The following is a 2,500-nucleotide window of genomic DNA, read 5'->3' on the forward strand; positions in this document are numbered from 1 at the left end:
TGAAATATTTGTTACGTGATTGGTCGAGCACTCGTTAATGAGAAAGAATGAATGAGTTCACACTCGATGATTGAAATCATGCCTTAGACTGGAACTTTGTTTTTTTTGTCATGTAAGTTCAATACCGAAAAGAAACTTCCCCCAGAAAACGATACTGAAGTTTGTTGTGACATTCCAACTCATTTCATCTTGGCTTCTTCTCGATGCTTAAAATAAAAACAAAACAAGAAACCTTCCCTCGTAGAAACTTATTCAATGACACATTCCTCAAGTCGTTAAATTTATCGTAAAGGCCCCCCAAACAATTTGTTTAACCACTCTGTAGAATAAAACAAATCAATAGGCATTTGGAATTCTTTACAAACACAAACAGTTTCACACCACCGTAGAGTCATTTTTAAACTTAACATTAAAGCTTATCGTAGCATAGACGAAGTTGGTTTGGGGCAGAAAAGCAAAATACAACTTTTTTTTTATAATTGCAAAAACTCGACACAGATAAATACACAGGTAATTAAATACCCATAAGGTAGACACAAGGACGATTCAGATCTCATTATGCTGTGCGATTTGATCCAGTTGACATTCTGATTAGTTTGGTTGTGCACTTGGTATTTTTTTTTAAGACCTGATTACATACACATGAGCCACTGTGGCTTTCAGCTTTGTATCACAATTACCTAGTAAGCTCAGTGTAAAAACATAGAAGGCAACTGGTTACCCACCCCACCCCAAATCTCGCCTTAAGGCCCCAGCAATAAGTTACTGTTTGGTTGAGTTTGGATGGGGTAGGTGGTCAATTTTCCCAGCTATTGTTTTGATTATAATTTGCTCAAAATTATTGCCCTACTCTAAGGCTTTTTTTAGAAAGATTATCCAAGGTAATGGTTCATATTGGAATTAACAGCTTCATCCTTTAACTCTCATGAGTGACTTAGACAGAATTTTTCCCAACAATATCAATACAACATCGAGAAGAAAAATGATGAGAATAAAGAAAGATATCAGTTAGGGGATTATAAGTTGATCCAATACCAAATTCTCCAAACTAAAATCACAAGAGCTGTGTAGGAGACGCTAAGGAGAAGTACCGATGAGAGCTTGGGAATTAAAGGCTTAAATTATTTTTTATCATCTTTCAGACACTGAAAGCTGCCCAAACGCTCTCCTTCCAAACTTAAATTAACACTAGTTAATTGTATATATCTTCAGTTAAAAAAGTCAACTGAAGGATTTATTTTGGTTGCACATTTGTTTTGTTTTACATGCTATGCAGGCTCTGAAGGCAGAGATGAAGAGGTGAACACAGCATCTCAAGTAGAGGATAAGACTTCTACAAGTTCAGATGCAGACCAAGAACTCTCTAGCAACGAAATAGTTTCAGACAGCAAGAACCATGCAGGCGATTCTAGTGAAGGTGATATTTCAGCAGGAGAGCAGCCTGTCTGCGAGGGCACAGCCATTAGGAGAAGGACATTCGAAGCAACTTTCTTGGCATCATCGAACTAGCACAAATTCTCAAAAGCTGCCAGGAATGACATCCTTAAATTTCTGAAACATTCATTCCAAAACAAAACTTGCTCTCATGTAATTACATGTTCGAGAAGCAGTTGATTGAGGCAATGGATATCCATTACTTACAGTGTGAATTGTTTGTCAATTGCAGCAGTACCAATAGGGAAGGAAAGTGCCCTAAGGGCAGCTGTTCACGTTATGACCAGAGGCTCAATGGTCATGAAATTGAAATGTGCTATTTTATCCCATCAAGGACCAACTTCAAGGAATTCTAAGAGGTAAGTGTATACTGATCAAGTCAAGCAAGTAAAATATGGTTGTGAACATAAATCTAGAAGCAACATTCTGTTAGGAAATAAACTTTGTTTGTTTGTTTGTCTCACGATATAGTCACTTTTGAAGTTGATCGCAACATTGTGACTGCAATACTGCTAGTCCTCATCAGGCAATGAGGTCGATTATTTACATGTCGCTATTTGTAGCACATTCTGTTAAATTCAAATTTTGTCCCAAAAATTTAATTCCCAAAAGTACCCTCTGTTAATGAGCCCTCAAAGAAGGTTAAGTAGACTCATTACAATATCTGGAACCAAACTTTGTTCTGTTTTGAAATTTTAACAAGAGAAGTAATCAGCTTAGAATTTGATAACTCTTTCTCTTTACACTGATTTATATTTAAGCATGTTCTTCTATTACTCTACAGAACACAGGGGCAAAATAAAGGACTACAAAACCAATCATGTTCATGACCAGGGATTCTAGCATGACATATACTGCGGTTCAGTTTATCAGGGTACAGCTGAAGATGATGATCCTCGAAAGCTGATATCCATGGTATAACACATTGATGGGGCTCCTGCGGTGAAGTCCAAGTCAGTGAATCTGTGGCCAATTCAGTGCTTCATTATCGAACTTCCTCCTAAACTAAGATATTGTTTTGCTTATATTTTAGTGTGTGGTCTTTTGCGATGCCCTAAAAAGTCAA

At 37.0% G+C, this 2,500-nt stretch overlaps 1 pseudogene; it reads left to right on the plus strand.

The window, feature by feature from the left end:
* Positions 1-1,338: 1,338 nt before the first annotated feature.
* LOC131768874 (uncharacterized) overlaps positions 1,339-2,500 on the plus strand; it is a 1,863-nt pseudogene continuing 701 nt past the window's right edge.

This window comes from Pocillopora verrucosa, chromosome 5, assembly GCF_036669915.1.
Source record: "Pocillopora verrucosa isolate sample1 chromosome 5, ASM3666991v2, whole genome shotgun sequence".
Lineage (NCBI taxonomy): Eukaryota > Metazoa > Cnidaria > Anthozoa > Scleractinia > Pocilloporidae > Pocillopora > Pocillopora verrucosa.